This window comes from Cervus canadensis, chromosome 27 (genome assembly GCF_019320065.1).
Source record: "Cervus canadensis isolate Bull #8, Minnesota chromosome 27, ASM1932006v1, whole genome shotgun sequence".
NCBI classification, from domain to species: domain Eukaryota; kingdom Metazoa; phylum Chordata; class Mammalia; order Artiodactyla; family Cervidae; genus Cervus; species Cervus canadensis.
The window spans coordinates 46,772,228-46,788,876 of NC_057412.1; the positions used below are offsets into that span (position 1 = coordinate 46,772,228).

The following is a 16,649-nucleotide window of genomic DNA, read 5'->3' on the forward strand; positions in this document are numbered from 1 at the left end:
TGAACAACAACAAATGAATACTCTCCCCAGTAATATTCCCTAATCTGAAGTCTACTTTGTCTGATATTAATATAGACACTCTGGCTTTCTTTTGGTTAGGGGTTTTACATTATATTATTTTCATATTTTCATATCCTTTGGTCAGGAAGATCCTCTGGAGAAGAAAACGGCAACCCACTCCAGTATTCTTGCCTGGAGAGTTCCATGGACAGAGCAGGCTGGTGGGCTATAATCCATGGGGTCACAAAGAGTAAGACATGACTGAGTGACTAATACACACACATTTTCATATTTTTACTTTAATCTATTTCATTATATTTAAAGTAAATCTTGTCAGGATATAATTGGGTATTACTTTTATCCAATCTGAAAATTTCTCTAATTTTTATTTGGTATGTTTTCACAGCTTAAATTTAATGTAATTATTTAAATGATTGGTTTTAAACCTACTAATTTATCTTCAATTTGGTGTTATTATTTTAAAGTTTTACACATCCCAATGACTGCCCTAGAGATTACAATGAAGTGAAGTAAAGTGGCTCAGTCATGTCCAACTCTTTGTGACACCGTGGAGTATAGCCTACCAGGCTTCTCCGTCCATGGGATTCTCCAGGCAAGAATACTGGAGTGGGTTACCATTTCCTTCTCCAGGGGATCTTCCTGACCCAGGGATCGAACCTGGGTCTCCAGCATTGGAGGCAGATGCTTTAACCCATATCCACGTTTAATTAATCATTCACAATAAGGAACTTATAACAATAGAACTTCAGCTCCTTTCCTGTCTTTGGTGCTATAGTTGTCATGCAGTTTACTTTATACATACCATAATATGCAATACTTTAATACAATGCTTGCCTTTCATAGTTATTCTTTACAGAAACTCACAATAAGAAAAATAAACTTTATATTTCTCTTCATGAATGCCATTTCCAGCACTCTTCTTTGTGTAGATCACAGTTAATGCTATTATATTGTTAAGATATCTTAGTATCTTAGTCCTTATTTTTGAAGAATCTCCTTTAAGGAACAAATGATGGGACTGCTGGTAAGAAATTCTCTCAGTTCTTGCTTTTCTTGCAAAAGTCTTTCTTTCTCCTTCAATTCTATAAAATATTTTCTTTGAGTATGAAATCTGGGCTGACTTTTTTTTTTCTATTTGTCTTCAGGTTGCAGTAGTTTGAAAAAGATGTTTTTTGGTGTGTTTGGAAGTATTTATGGTTTAGCATTCTCTGAGTTTCATAAATCTGTATATTTTATAATTGACTGACTCAGAAAAATTCTTCGTCATTATCTATTTAAAAATTTCCTCTGCTGTCTCCCTTCTCTTTCTACAATTCCAATTGCATTTATTTTATACCATTTAGTATTGTACCTTAGGTCTTAGGAGAATTACGCTTTTTTTGTTTGTTTGCTTCATGCTCGTCAGTTTGGAAAATTTCCCTTAACCTATCTCCAAATTTACTGGTTTTGTCGTTGCTTTGTTTTGTTTTTTACTGTATTGACTGTACCGATGAATTAATCAAAGGCATTCCTCCCTTCTATAATCATGCCTTTAACTTATTTTATTTCTATTTGGTTATCATAGTTTTCATCTCTCATCTGAAATTTCATATCTATTCACGCATATTGTCCACTTTATCCTCCAAAATCTTAGTCACATTATTCAGAGTAATTTTAAATCCAAAAAATGAGTCATCTGACCTGGTTATGTTGATTGTGTTGTCTCTTGATAGCATATAGTTGGCTTTTTCCGCCTTGCTTCTTTGTTTACCCTGCATTTTAGCTGAAGGTTGAATATCTCACGTAGAAGAGATGACTGTACACAGTGTTTATACCTGGAACCATGTGTGCCTTTTCTCTTCAGATTACAAGACTCTGCATCAGGTTAGTCAGGAATTGAGCTGAGTCTATTTGTTATTATTTTGGTTTCTATGGTTGCCATCAGGGTACCACAAGCTTCAGATTTTCTGGTTTTAACTTGTATAATACTTAGAATGAGGAAGCCTTTTTCAGAGTTTTTTCTCAAGATCTACTCACCTCTCAATTTTAGATTTTTCCTTTATGCCTGGAAATGATCTCTCTTTTCACGTTACCCTTCTGCTGGTATACTGTTAAAGAAGGATGGACAAAGGGGAACAGGGAGTCATTCTCTACTCTGATTTAACTTCATTCTGAGGAAGGCACTGTGATTCCTTAATGATTGGATCTTTTCTGTAGTCATATCCCTTCCCCAAATGTACAGCTCTAACTGGTCTAGACTCAGGGTGTTTTCCTGTTTCTCCCCCACTGGCAGAGGTTATTTCATTCTTTCCTTCACCTAACTGCAATGAATACTCACTTCTGGCTGGAAGGTGACAGTGTCAGTGCCCTTCCCATAGCAACTTACCCTTTTACCCCACAGAGAAGACGAGGGAGAAGATTCTAGGTCAGGCTTTCCATCTTTTCCACAAGAGCAGCTGTTCTCCTCCCCTATACTTTCACCAACACAGAGGCCTTCCCAGGTCTCCCACCCAGCCCTTGGCCTCTCTTATAAGGGCATGGTGAGGTCTATGAAGAAGATCATGCACATATGTGCAATTTCTCCTTGCAGCTACAACTCCCAGGTATTCAATAAACTCATGCTAGTCCAAAGTCAGTTTTAAGTAATTTGTCAGAAATTTTATTTGAATTCTCATGAATAGTTTGTATGGAGTTCAACATTTACCCTAGGGGGTAAAAATTGCTCATATTTTGTTTCTCCTTCCAGGAAAATAGCTTTCTTCAGATTTTGGATAGTTGATTACTCTACAACCTCAGCTCTCTGATAAATTCAAGGACAAGTGTGCAAAGATAATCTCTTTTTTTATTTTAAGGGTAGGAGTGATGGAGTTTCCATCTTTCTACTCTTAAGCAAAAGCTGGATGATCACTTCTTCTCTTTTTTTAACCACTAAAATACACAGTTCCTTGGTATATTGAAGAAATATACTAATTCCTGACACTTTTTATGGCATTAGCTTTTCTTGAAATTAATGTATTACCATAAGAATTAGTCTAATAATGACAAAATTATTTGTGGGAAATAACCTAATACTTATTGAAATGTTGAGCCCATACCTGTGGATTTACTCTATCAAAATACTTCAGTCTGCTGGTATGTGTGGCTTCTATTACGGACATATATAAACAGATGGCGCAGAAGTGTCAGTTCTCACATCATAAACTCATGGAGTGACAGACAAGCTAATGAAACACATGTCTTTTTTCCCTGATATTAATTGTATCACCATCTGATAAAAGATTTTAAAATTAAGCTTTATAAGATTCTATTTGCCATGGAAAATTATTTATCTGGAAAAAAGTTGTCTTTCAATGAATTTCATCAATTTTAACTATAAGTAAAAAAAAATAAATAAATAAACTAGCAAGTACTCTTAAGTTAATACCAGTTTTTGTCCTAAATAGTAAGTAAGTGACTCATTCAGTTGTATTTCATATTTGGTCTAAATAGTAGCTAGTGGGATTTACCCTATAAATGTCAGGTGCATTTAGTTGGAATAAATTGGCTTAGAAAAATTTTTTCTTGAAAATCTTGGAAAATAGAGGGTTTGAGGGGAAATTTGATAAGCCCAGGTCAATTTCCTACCAGATAAAAAGGCATGTTTATAATTAATATGATGGTGATAAAAAGGCTTTTAATTAGATTTCCAACACAAAATGGGAAAAGATAGGTTCAGGGTTTGAAACACAGACGAGTTCAGCCATCTGCTGCCAACTAATTCTTGCCAACATCTGATTTGCAAGTTAAATTATGCCAGCTGATGACATGTGACATTTCTCCCTTCTTTAAATATCTTACTGAAAATGAGTTTGCTGCTCTGCTACTTGGCTAAACACCAAATGCTCTCAAATGCTGAGGTTGGACTTTCAGAAGTCATAACAGATGCCAAAATTTCCTCAGTAAACAAATCTAAATAAAGAAATTTTACTAATCTCATGAGTTGCTCGCATATGTATTATTGTCCTATGACGTGATTTTGAGTTAGATTTGACCTCTGTGATAGTCACATATGGAATTTACAAAATTAAAATTTTCTTCACAGTTTTAGGGTAATGAGGCAAAGGAATCAAGAGTCACTTTTCAAGGTTTTGTTCCATATCTGAGCCAAATGGGAAGATGGCTTAAAGAAGTCAAAAAACTATTTGAATTGACTGCTTCATCTCCAGCACGATGAGTTTATCACCCAATAAGAGCTGAGTCTTAACTTACACTGCATAAGCCCTCTAAAATTTAAACCATAAAAATACAGCCAAACAATATATTCTTATTCTCTGTGGCCTAAAGTTGAAAAATTCTGTTTCTCTCAAGGTTTTAGGTTTATTAATAGCTATAGTTTGTCCTTCAGAATTATTGATTCAATCCGCCTTGTATTAAGGCCACAAATTTTTCCAAACTTTTCAATTACTTAGCCTCCACAGAAATCTCCATAGATAATTTTAGCATGACTTAGCTAAACCGACCTATGTATGCCAATAACTATAATGGAACTTGTGTATGTGTGTGTGTATTTGAGGAGACATTGGTTTACATATCATAAAAATAAAACCATGGATATAAATTGGTTTTGTGGTAAAGAAGGAGAACATTTATTTCCTGAAGAAAAGCCCAAACCACTGACATATAAGTTCTTGACAGAGAAGATGTGAGTATCCTAGGCCAGCCTAATACAAATTTCTCTACCTGTGATCCACGTGTTCACTTGTAGGCAAAGACTTGACGCGATTACATTGCAAATGATTGAGCCTATTGATTACAGCTTCTGTCCCAGTCGCTTGTACCCACTATAGCAGTGGTGGTTTAGTTGCTAAGTCGTGTCCGACTCTTGTGACCCCATGGACTGGAGCCTGACAGGCTCCTCCGTCAATGGGATTTTCCAGGCAAGAATACTGGAGTGTGTTGCCATTTCCTTCCCCAGGGGAGCTTCCTGACCTGGGTAATGACCCCAGATCTCCTGTACTGCAGGCAGATTCTTAAAGTGAAAGTCACTCAGTTGTGTCTGACTGCTTACAACCCCATGGACTATACAGTCTAGGGGATTCTCTAGGCCAGAATACTGGAGTGGGTAGCCTTTCCATTCTCGAACCCAGGTTTCCCCTCATTGCAGGTGGATTCTTTACCAGCTGAGCCACCAGGGAAGCCCAAGAAAACTGGAATGGGTAGCCTACCCCTTCTCCAGCAGATCTTCTGGACCCAGGAATCGAACCAGGGTCTCCTGCACTGCAGGTGGATTCTTTACCAACTGAGCTATCAGGGAAGCCCTATACATCCATGAGTTTTCAATCATGACTAACTTATAGCTACCAATGGCAAACTTTCTTCAGAAAAGACTTGGTCTCCTGACATGTTTGCAACATATTTTTCATATTCTCACTGTAGGTTACATCATTACAAAATCAAATTTCAACACCTTTCTCTCATTCTATTCATCTGAGATAAAGCAAAGGCTTCATAGCTTCCCTAAAACAAGGCAACATATCTTAAAAATTCTGTTCCTGTTTGATCACCAGAGGATGTAAAAGCTATGTAATCAACAAATCAGAGGACGTCTCTCATGGTACAGTGGATGAGAATCAGCCTGCTAATTCAGGGAACATGGGTTTGGTTCCCTGTTTCAAAAGATTCTACATGCTGAGGAGCAGCTAAGCCTGTGCACCATCACCGCCCAGGCCGCACTCGAGGGCTTGTGAGCCTCAGTCCTCAGCGCGGCAACTGCTGAAGCCCGCAACCAGAGCCTGCGCTCTATGTTAAGAGACGCGACCACAGTGAGACGCCTGCACCCCCCAACTAGACAGCAGCCCCTGTGATCCTCAACTAGAGGAGGCCCACGCACAGCAACAGAGACCCAGGGCCACCAAAAATAAATAAATAAAAACAAAAACGCTTTAAAAAGAGAGGGAAAAAAGCCACAAATCATTAACACTGTAGGTGAATGAACAGACATAAGCAAAATGCTAGTAGAACATGAACAGGTAATAGTCCGGTTTTCCTGGGAGGCCAAAGGTGGTGCATAGCAATTGAGATTTTAGAGGAAAAAAAAAATGACTGGCAGGAACACTGACCAATCTGAACATAACTTGGTTTAGAGCATCTTGGTCCTGGAGACCCCTGCCTATGTAATCAACCCTTTGATTGCTAAATTGTGGAAAGATGCAGAAGCAGCCAAAGCAATAAGGGATAGGGAAAAACATGAGACAAGTTGCTATATAAATCTGATCCAAAATCATTTTATAATTTATAATTTAACAAATGATATGGCTATTTGTTGTACAATGCTGAATGTCAGTCCTTATTTATAAATTTGCTTCCAACATTCTCAACAGCAGACTTTTCTAATACTTTGGGTTTCAGAAAACGAACCTTCACAGTTCTACAGGATATGCTAAATCCTGAACTCTAGCATCACTCTTCATGCCACCAGTATCAATAAAGCAGAGGAAAACTGTGTACTCACTCAAGGAAGAATGAATGTGGGCTGTGTGTGGGGGCACATACACGGGTAATGGCAGGTAAAATTTGAGCACCTAGTAGTTCTGAGTGCTTAGATATGAATACCTCAGCCTTACCAGTCCTTGGGCACAGCTATTATAACATTAATAGTAAAGCCTGATTTCCTGTATTTAACTTCCCCCTTTACTTGCGGGTATTCCAACCCCCTATATATTCATCTTAGTATTCTCAGAGTTCCAAGAGTGTCTGTCAAAATGCCATGGCAGAGCCATGGAGCTCCAGCCCTGCTCTTCCTGTCCTTACTCTCCTACCTTCTTACTGTTCTCTGTACACAAGATTTCTTGAATGCGTCATGGATGCTGCTGCTGCTGTGTGGAGGACACTGCTTTTTAAATCCTATGGTTTCCACTTCTGCTTGACCAGGACTTGAAGGGCCAAATCCTCTCTGTGATTAAGAAGAAATGTTCCACCCCCTCGCCATGTGCAGCACGCTGTCATCAGGGCTACAAGGTATCATTGCTTCTACCCTTCTCAAAACATCGTCAATGTCTGCTTTAACCACTCATTGATAATTAGTGCTCCCACACTCAAAGCAGTTCTGGAAGGCAATGAACTAAATGGCCCAAAACAGGATGTGACTCAGTGTAGACCATCAGTGTCCAACCTTCTGCACTTCAGGACTTACCTCATCAAGGCCAGCTTGAGTCCTTTTCAGGGGTAGACAGGGCTGATGAAGGGATGGTTTTCTTTCTGTGAGATGGTATTATTTGAGGAAGAGCTAACTCTGCAGCTTCCAGGAGCCACTGACATCACATGGAGACAGTCTACAAAGCGAAGGAGAGACAACACAGCATGATTTAGAGTTGTGCCCTGTAACAGGGTAACCACCAGCCATGTGTGGCTTTTTATACTTGAATTCATTAAAACTAAGTCAAAACATTCATTTCCTCAGTTGCTATTAGCCACACTTCAGGTGGCTGAAGCATTCTTTAAATATCTGCATTCCATCCTTTAAATAATCTGCATCCTTAAATTCCATTTTGGTTTAAGCTAAACTAGTGAAAGCTTGTTTAAGTTATACTTCTGACCTTTGAAAAATTTATGAGCAGAAATTAACCCTCAGGCCTATTCCCCAGAGACAGTCAGGAACCATACAACAACCTTCTAACATTTTCCCAATTTCTTCCCATGACCTTTCCTGACAAGACTGAACCTCACCCTCTCCTTTGGAGAAAACACACACACGCCATTAAAAGATCTAAGGGCAGAGATTTGAAAGAGAGTCTTTATTAACAAAAAGAAACAAAGCCAGGCGTTAGAGTGATGAAAACAGATTTTATTCAGTAAATGCTGATAGATAGTAGGAGAAAGAGCTCTGTGACCAGGGGTTTTAAAGGCAAAATGAGGGTGTAGAAAAGGGAAGTGGGCAGGAATTCAAAACCACCAAACATGATTAGTGCAGCCAACTGACTCTGCTGCCTGGCAATTATTAAAGTTAGGATTCTATGCTTCCAAGTCTAGGAGACAGAGACCCTGGCCTTACTATTTATTATATTTCAAAGGAATGGTTCTCAGGTCCTTGAGAAAGATACATCCAAGTTATAGGAGACATACCTATATTTTAAAGGTTCAGAGAGAGGATTCACAATTGCAAGCCTTTCTTAGTAAATGCTCTAAAAAGAGATTTGGTGTTGGCTAGAATAAACAGTCGGAGAAGGCAATGGCACCCCACTCCAGTTACTCTTGCCTAGAAAATTCCATGGACAGAGGAGCCTGGTAGGCTGCAGTCCATGGGGTCACTAAGAGTTGGACACGACTGAGCGACTTCACTTTCACTTTTCACTTTTATGCATTGGAGAAGGAAATGGCAAACCACTCCAGTGTTCTTGCCTGGAGAATCCCAGGGACGGGGGAGCCTGGTAGGCTACCGTCTATGGGGTCGCACAGAGTCGGACACGACTGAAGCAATTTAGCACCAGCAGCAGCAGAGCAAACAGTAAATTCTTCTAACATCCCTGAGTTTTTCCAAATGAGAACTCCAAAGAGGGCTGGTTGTCCCAGGGACACGAGGCCTTAGGCTTCTAGAAGCCATGTTAAAGATTTGGACAAGTCTCTGAGGGCAAGGGTTTAAATGGAGTGTTTGAGGGTTCCTTGTAGCTCTCATCACCTAGATTTTTCCAGAATGCATAGCCAAACATAAATTATGTAATTTAACCCACAAAACAATTCTCTGTCATATATCATTATCCCCATTTTACAGATGTGGGAATCAAAGTTCAGAGGAACTTAAATCACTTGTCCAGGTTACATACTAAAAAGGTGAAAAGCATATTGAAACCCAAATTTCTCTGACTAAAGATGGTTTTTTCCTCATATCACCCACAACTTTGTCTCCCTACTGATCTCCTAAGTTTTCATACATGTGTCAGTAACAGCTTTCACAGAAGTGCCCCTGCGTTTCAATGACAAAGACTATAAGGCATGAATAGGGAAGAGAAAAACTCACAAAATGCCAGAACCTGGTGATCAACAGGCAGCAGGTATACAGACAGAACGTGTGTGACTCACACCCATTGTATCTTGTCAAATGGTGTGTTCCCAAAGTTGCTGAAGGGGGGAATTTGATTATCTCTGCTTCCCCAGAAGACGGATACATTTGAATTCAGGCTGCTATTGTTCCAGACACAGGCTGACTCTTCCATAGGATTTTAATCAGCAGCAGCATTATGTAGCATATGGGAGCTATTTGGCTGAAAGGAGACCAACTGTCACTGGTACATCCTCCCAACATGAAAGGAAAATAATAATACGGAATAAAAAGACTTTCTTATCTGTGGAACAGCTTCCCTCTAAGAAACTCTGCGGCTTACTGTACTACATCTTCACAACTGCCTATTCAGTGAGTCGGAGAACTACTTGACTATAATCCTGGATGCTCACAGGCTGATTCCACCCACACGTTCATCTCTTTCATAACTCTTTCCCTATCTCCATCTATAAATCCTATCACCTCTTACTTTTAAATCTCTTCTGTTTTCTAATGATTAACCTTTACCCATTCTTCCTCATCTACATGATCCTGACCTTCATTCCTCTTTCTCACTACTAATTTCTTCCTTTACTACTTTTATCTTGTAAAAAAAGCCTAAATGGTAAATCAGGGTTCATATGTAATCAGGACTATAGCTCGATTATAATATCCTATTATACTACAATGACAGTCAAATGTAGAGGTCACTTCAGTTATTCACTCTCTCAGTTACCAAAACTTTTATTGAATGTGTTTGTTTCAAGATTCAAAGGTAAGTAACACGTGATTGATCCTTTCCTCCATGCATGGAAGACAAACATAAACAGGCAATGACAACACGATGTGAAGCGTCGTCATCTTAGTGAGCCCATTAATGTACAGTAAAAGCAAACGAGATTAGCAGTGTGGTCTCTGTGGTGGCTGGTCCCTAAAGCTTTCAAGTCCAGTTCCAGAGACAGGCTTAGAAACCAAACACCAGGTTTCTTTTTATCCTCTTCTCCCCTCTTTTGACCTTTCTGACATGCCTCAATCCCTACTCACCCAGAAAGGTTATAAAATATATTATCAGGGATTGTTACACATATCTGAGAATGGCATTGACCAAGGTCACCTGTTAATTCAGCGTTTTATGTTAAATAACCTAGGAGTAAACAAACCTCTTGCATATATGTTTTCCTAGAGCAGAAAATGTGAAGAATGAACAACTGATGCTATTTGGAAGCAAAACAAGATTTTGAAATAAATTGTCAGGACCCTCTTGACATCCTGTATTTATCCAAAACGTGAATTCCGAAGTGGTGATCTAGTAAATATCATTTTCTAGTCCTCAGATAAGAAAGAGATTTTGTCAGATGGCAGAGAGAAGGATGGCTGAAAGAGAAGTGGCCACAAATGACACACTCCAGTGCTGGGCCACGTCACAAGACGGGATTTCCTTCTTCTGTCTGCAGGCCTAGTCATCCCACAGAAACTTAACTTCTAGAAATGATGCGGGGCGCTTTCTTTGCCAAGGTATTGCCATCAAAGTGCTCAAGCTATGAAAAGGACTGCCTGAAGTAATGGGTGCTTGCAAAATAAAGCTTACATTGATTTTGTACAGCAGTGGGAATTCAGTAAAAGAATTTTCCTTTAGAAGCAATAAGGAAAAATAAACAAAAACTCTTCCATTAGCATCAAACCCTAGGAACAATCAGGCAACAGAACAATTCTGGGTGTCTCAGATAAGACCTGAAAATTACTCTAATCACTTGGTATTCTAACAGGAGTGACAATGTTGCTGAGGTTCTATGCTGAGTGTAAAAATTTAGTAGAAAATGGGCTCAAGGTAAGACTACAATATAGCCCATAAGCTTTTTAGAAGTATATTAAAGAAATAACCTTTTCTTTGCTTCCTCTTTGTACCTAGGACAAAATAGATGCAAGTACCCTATCAAGATGAATTATTTTTTGTCAAACAAAAAGACAATTACATTCAAAAACCATATGCAAGGAACTAATGAAAAAACTGCACAAAGCGTCCCAAATCCAAATAATAACCCCCCAGCAAATTAATTAATCTTGACTTGTACCAATAATACTGCTACTGCAAAACTGAAACACATTAGGATAGCTGGCTAACTGCTTCAACAAATACCTCCCCCACAAAACAATGGAATTCTCTTTCTTGCTTACAGGAGTGGGATTTAGGGACAAACAGCTTTGCACCATGAAGTTACTGAAAGACCCTACTCTTTTTAATCTATCGATTCTTTCATTCTCTATCATTTCAAAGTTTTCCACTGTTTTCCTGACACTGTCAGGAGATGATGGAAGAGAGAAAGCATGAAGCCAGTGGTGTAGGAGGTCTTGTGGTCCAGGCATGGAGATAGGAACATCACCTCTGCCCACACTCTGCTAGCCAGAGCTCAGTATTTGAATTTAAGTTAGAAAGGCTGGTAAGTTTCACTTTGACAAATAAATAATAGGCATTGTCAGTTTTTAAGGGGAAAAAATGACAAAGATGAGAGTGGAGAATTATACTGACTATACTAAATAGAAGAGCCAAGAGAAAGAATGAACTAAGACAGAGAAACCGATTAAGAAGCTATTGAAATACTGTGGGCAAGGAATGATGTAGTCGAGACCAAGACAGTAGAGAGAGAATGAAAAGAAATAATCAATATGGGGATATACAGACTGATTTGCTGAGTGGGCAGAAAAAAACAAATGATGAGTCTTCGGGTTTATATGTTTATATAAGTATACATTTTTACATTAGGGTGGTCTTTTAGTTACCTTATGCATGCTATGTCGCATGTTCACTTTTTCCTACAGGAATTAGGAAAATAAAAATCTGATGTGAAGAAATGTAAATCGAATACAGTGTCTGTAAGACGTCAGGAAAAGCTAACATGGGATCAGGGAAAACAAATGAAAGGAATGTTTGGGGATTCTGTATATTACACTGAGGGCTTTGAAGTCAATGTATGACAGCAAATTAAAGGTCAAAGGAGGAAAAATTACTTCAAAACTTACTTCAAAAAATTCAAAAACTTCAAAAATTACTATCAAAACATTTCTTCATATTTTTACATTGCTTTTTGCCACAACTGTCAAACATTCAGTTGCAAATGAAATACTTGAATAAATAATTCAGTTTTTGGATGTGGCAACTGGCTTACATACCGCATTTTTGAAGATTCTGTAACGATGCTATTTTTAGTGCTTAGAAGAGGAACTCTGCACCTGGGGCGCTAACCAATTAATCTGACAAACGATCCAACAGAAATTAGCTTTAATCACATTGTTGGTATGTGTTATGGGATTTAAGTAATGCTCAATAAGTTTAACATACACAATGTAAGATCCATTACTTAGACAAAGAAGGGTGCCACTAACCCCTGGAAAAACAAATACCTACTTTTGAAAGGCTTCCTGTAGCCTTTCTGCTGTGTGTGAGATACGGACATAACACCTGGGCTGGACACACAGTGATCGCATTAGTGGTAACAAAAGCCAGAGTGAGGAGCTGACTGTGACCCGGCATTTCAGTCTCCACACAGGGCAGTCCCTCTTCATGAATCATGTCAGACCCAATTACCAGATAATTCCAAGATCTCCCTGCAGTGGACCAGTCAAGGTAAAAAGAAAGAGACTTGCCTTGGGACCTTCCACACATTTAATTGTTTTTTTAATAGGAAGAAACAAGTCCACACGTAAACCTCAGTCCTTCAATGCAAAGTTTGTAGAGATATGTTCAAGCCTCTATGTTGTCTCTAGGCAACAGGAACATTTTTAATAAAATTTTCATTAATTTCTCAACAGTTATGTACTAATCTACATGTACAAGTACTCTATCAAGATGAATTCCTTTTGTCATACATATTCATAAAGTAGAACTTGAAATGTTTAAGCACACACATTTAATACACCCCCAATCACAGTAATACGCTTGAAGAGCAAAACGGAACAGAACAGACCCTAAACAAGAATATGTAATTTCTATCAAATAACATAGCATCCAATAGTATGTAAGCTACTGTGAACCAAGCACTCTGCACTTACTTTTTCCACATTCAAGTGAGGTTCTAACATTATTCTCAGTTGAGGAAACTGAGGCACAGCTGGGAAAGTAACTTACCAGAAGTGGAAGAGTGAATGTAGGGCTGGGCCGAAAGCAGGGTCTACCTCTTAACCACTGCACCATACTGGAGGTAAAGCACGGAGTACTCACTATCAGAAGTGACGCAGGTGGTCTGTGGTGTGCGTGGCAGGGTGTGGCAGAAAGAAGAGTGCAAGAGATAAAGCAAGGTGATAAACAGAGAGCAGGCCATGAAGAAACTCGGGTTAAAAGAAATTATAAAACTATCATTACTGATTCCAATAAAATTGGTGAAAGTCATAAGATCTGGATTTGTGTGATATATGCAAAACAGTAAGAAATAAATGCGAAGAGCTGACTCATTTGAAAAGACCCTGATGCTGGGAAAGATTGAGGGCAGGAGAAGAAGGGGATGACAGATGATGAGATGGTTGGATGGCATCACCGACTCAATGGACAGGGGTTTGGGTGAACTCCGGGAGTGGGGACGGACAGGGAGGCCTGACATGCTGCGGTTCATGGGGTCGCGAAGAGTTGGACACAGCTAAGCAACTGAACTGAACTGAAGAAATAAATCAGAGTTGGAGCCTCAGCCAACTGGATCTATTTTCTGTCTTTTGAAAAATAAATACTGCTTGATGGCCCTCCTTTGACAGAGATTGGGAAATAAGAAAGTTCTGTTCAGCTGTAATTAACACTGGTCCTCCTTCATAGACTGCTGCTAAGGGGCCAAAGAATTCTATCTCAGAAGTTTCTGCCAAGTATTGTCTTTACATTACTAATTGCAATTTCCTCAGTAAAATTTTCTTTTACGTTCTCAAGATCTACTGGGTACAAACTGTTCTACATCAACACATGTTTCTATAAGACAAATTAGCTCCTAGTTTCTCTTGATAAACAAAAAGACATCTCATAACCCAACATACACAGTCAAAAAATTTTGGTACTATTGCTCATAGGGCTGTAATCAACTCATGTATATTACAGCATTTAATGAAGTAACTGGTTTTTATTTAGGAGAACCAGACAACAGGTAATTGAGTGTTGTCATAAACAAACACTTGGCATGTCAAAAGTTATAAATGCACACATCCTTTTTATACCTTCTTAGAGTGGGTAGTTGCATAGCCAGCTTAATAGATAATGAAGTTAAAGATAATAAGTAGGTAGGTATCTCAATAGACCCAGAGTACCCTAGTCTAGATTCTCCAGGAAACAGATCCTGATTCAGAGATGAGCGTGAAGAACAATTACCAAGGAGTGCTGTGAGAATCAAGATTTGTGGAAGCAGAGGGAGAGAGGCAGTACTGAGCAGAAGTGCTGGGATGCAGGCGCATGGAGGGCTGCAGCGGCTCACGCAGCTCAAGACTAGGACGGCCACTGAGAGACACCCAGATCGACACTCGTGTTTGATTAGTCACTGAATGTAAGCTGCCTCTGGAAGGTATGACCAAGGACAAGTCAGGCGCCTTTAACTGAGGCACTTCTCCAAATGGGCTAAGTTTATATATATACATATATATATACACATACACACACACACACAATTTTAAAGGTTATTTTCCATTTATAGTTACTACAATACATTGGCTATATTCCCCATATTGTAGGGGCTTCCCTGGTGTCTCAGACAGTAAAGAATCTTCCTGCAATGCAGGAGATGGAGGTTCAAGCCCTGGGTTGGACAGATCCCCTGGAGAAGGGCATGGCAACCCACTCCAGTATTATTTTCCTGGAGAATTCCATGGACAGAGGAACCTGGAGGTAGCTACAGTCCGTGGGGTCGCATTATCGGACATGATTGAGTGACCGATACACTCATGTTGCACAATATATCCTTGAGCCTAGTGATTACCAGTGGGGAGGGGGAGGGGCAATTGTGTGTAAGCCTTTTTTTGGTATCACTCTCTGTTCCTAGATGAGCATTTTATTCCTAAAGAAAGATCTGAATGGCATATCACAGTATTCTCACATGAACATATAGCAACTCTGTGACATATAAAATTAAGCAAAGAATTATACTATATATATATAAAACATATATTTAATATATATGTATATATAATTATATGTATATTTAAACCATGTATAAACACTAAAACCATGCATGAAGATGAATGTTTCAGTATTTTAGAATACTGCTTAAAATTGCTTATTCAAGTCCAAAGGCTATCAACTACTAACAAAACAATATAAATCTGATATTTTAAAATTAAAAATCCTGAAAAATTATGTTTCAGCTGTTGTGAAGATAATTTCTATTGACATAAAAATAATTAGCATTTAATGTAGGACATGTTTTTCTAAATTTCTTTTTAATTTTTTTAATGAAATATAGTAGATTTACCATGTTGTGTTAGTTTCTGGTAGACAGCAAGGAGATCAGTTATACCAAGGTAAACATATGTTGTTCTCATATTCTTTTCTACGATGCTTTTTTAAAATCATTTTACTTATTTTTATTTATTTATCTCTGGCTACGCTGGGGCTCCGGTGGATGCTGCGCAGGCTTTTCCCTAACTATAGCAGGTGGGGACTACTCTCGAGTTGTGGTGCATGGGCTTCTCATAACCGTGGCTTCCCTTGTTGACAGCACCATCTCTAGGGAGCACGGACTTCAGTAACTGCAACATACGGGTTTAGTTGCTCCATGGTATGTGGGATCCTCCCAGATCAGGGATTGAACTCATATCTGTTGCATTGGCAGGCAGATTCTTCACCGCTGAGTCAGCAGGGAAGCCCATATGCTTTGTCACAGGATGTTGAATAGGGTTCCCTATATTATACAGCAATACCTTGCTGTTTATGTTATATATATATAAACATATATAATTCCAAATCTCTTATTTATTCCTCCCCATCTCCCTTTTCCCTTTGATACATGTAAATTCATTTTCTATGCCTGTGAGTTTTTTTGTTTTAGAAGCCCATTTGTATCATATTTTAGATTTCACAAATGAATATATTTGTCTTTGTCTGACTTCACTTAATATGATAATCTCTAGGTTGCTGCAAATGGTATTATTTCATTCTTCTTTTAAGGCTGAGTAGTATTCTAATACTATATCTTATAATATTTACATATAAGATATACTATATAAGATATGTGGTGGTGGTGGTGGAGTCGCTCAGTCATGTCTGACTCTTTGTGACCCCATGGACTGTAGCCCACCAGGCTCCTCCATCCATGGGATTATCTAGGCAAGAATACTGGAGTGGGCTGCCATTTCCGTCTCCAGGGGAATATAAGATATAGTATATCTTATATCTATATCTATACCACATCTTCTTTATCCATTTATCTGTTGATGGACATTTAGGCTCCTTCCATGCCATGGTTTTTGCAAATAATGCTGCTGTGAAAACTGTATCTTTTTTTTTAGTTGACTTTTTAAAGAAAATTGTATTTTTTTTAATTAGAGTTTTGTCCAGATACAGGGCCAGAAGTGAGATTGATGGATCATATAGCAACTCTACTTTTACTTTTTTAAGGAAACTCCATAATGTTTTCCATAATGGCATACCTTCCAACACTGTAGGAGTGCTCCCTTT

The 16,649-nt window shown here is 38.7% G+C and overlaps 1 long non-coding RNA gene across 6 annotated transcripts in view; it reads right to left on the bottom strand.

Moving 5' to 3' along the window:
- Window positions 1-16,649, bottom strand: part of LOC122428703 — a 242,651-nt gene that overhangs the window by 11,731 nt on the left and 214,271 nt on the right. For 5 of the 6 annotated variants that reach the window (XR_006265802.1, XR_006265798.1, XR_006265800.1 and 2 more), the window contains one exon: window positions 7,172-7,310. This is a non-coding gene — a long non-coding RNA (uncharacterized LOC122428703). Of the gene's footprint in view, window positions 1-7,171; window positions 7,311-8,992; window positions 13,505-16,649 lie in introns of those variants that run through there. The other variant, XR_006265801.1, reaches the window with a different exon arrangement.